Source organism: Meleagris gallopavo, chromosome 8 (assembly GCF_000146605.3).
Source record: "Meleagris gallopavo isolate NT-WF06-2002-E0010 breed Aviagen turkey brand Nicholas breeding stock chromosome 8, Turkey_5.1, whole genome shotgun sequence".
NCBI classification, from domain to species: Eukaryota; Metazoa; Chordata; class Aves; order Galliformes; family Phasianidae; genus Meleagris; species Meleagris gallopavo.
The window spans coordinates 10,973,025-10,974,291 of NC_015018.2; positions in this window are offsets into that span (position 1 = coordinate 10,973,025).

Consider the following 1,267-nt stretch of genomic DNA (forward strand, 5'->3'; position numbering starts at 1 on the left):
CCGCCCCGCCCTCAGCACAGCGCGCCCCCTGCAGGCCGCGCCCTGCCATTAAAGCCTGAGCGGCGCCGCGGCCCTCTTAAGTTCCGGAAAGCTTGGAAAGCAACCCTTTTTTATTTTTTTTAAAGAAGTATAGTAGTGTTTTACTCTGAAGGGTGTGAGAGCAAGTCTTATTTGGGCTTTTTTTCTTTATTCCTTAAATTCCAAATTAGGAACTGTTAGGATGCATCACCACAGGTGCCCAGACTTAAACACATTCTCACATCATGCCAGGAAACAGAGCTGAACACAGGTAGAAAGGAGTATTAAATCTGGCTATAAACCCATGGGTGGGGAAGAAGAGGCACTGGGGAAGGGACAACAGTGGCATGAGGACAAAAGCCAAGTTGGGAGTGTGGGCAGCCTACGCTGGTGGGGGCAACCAGCCCATGGCAGGGGTTGGAGCTGGATGGGCTTCGGGGCCCCTTCCAACCCAAGCCATTCTATAGCTCTGTGAAATGGATAGAGGTTGGTCAAGAGCTGGGGATGGGCTGGTGGCAACTGGAGAGCTGAGACCCTGCAGTAGTCCTTCAGTGTGAGAAAAGTGAGTCCAAAATAAATCCTGATGTGTAGGTGTGATTGCAGGTGTTATGGAAGTGAGAGGATGGAGCTATGGCACAAAAGGGAGCCTGGAGGTGGTTTCCAAGGAGCTTTTTACCCCTCCATGTCCCTAATGCTCTTGTTATGGGGCAGTGTAATATATGGTCCTATCAACATGAAGAGCTGCTTTGAAAAAAAGTAGGGTAAATGGGCTTGAAGGACTCTTGCACGGAAAGAATAATGTGGGTTTACACAGAAAACGTTATGTCTGGTCTAACCTAAAATTATGCAGCTGATTTGCTTGATTTATAAGTAAAGCAGGTCCAGAAGGGTGGCTATGTTCTACACCAGCAAAATTCCTTTCCTGTAATCTCAGTGGATGCAACCTTATATTGTTCACATACGGACTCTGCTGCTCAAAATACCACAAAGTATTCTGATTTGGCAGACAGCATTTGTTCTCATCTTATAGAAAATTCTGCCAGAATGGGTAGGATTAAGAATCACTACATTTTTTGTTTCCAGTTAGTCTAGGACACAGAAGATACTCCAAGTGCTGAAATATGAGTGCTTGGATATAACGTTCACATTATGCATTCTGTACACACTAAGTAAGAAACGCAAAACTTGGGCTTCATAGCAAACGTACAGAAGTTTAAAGAATTTTCATTTTCAGCATTTTCCCCCTAGA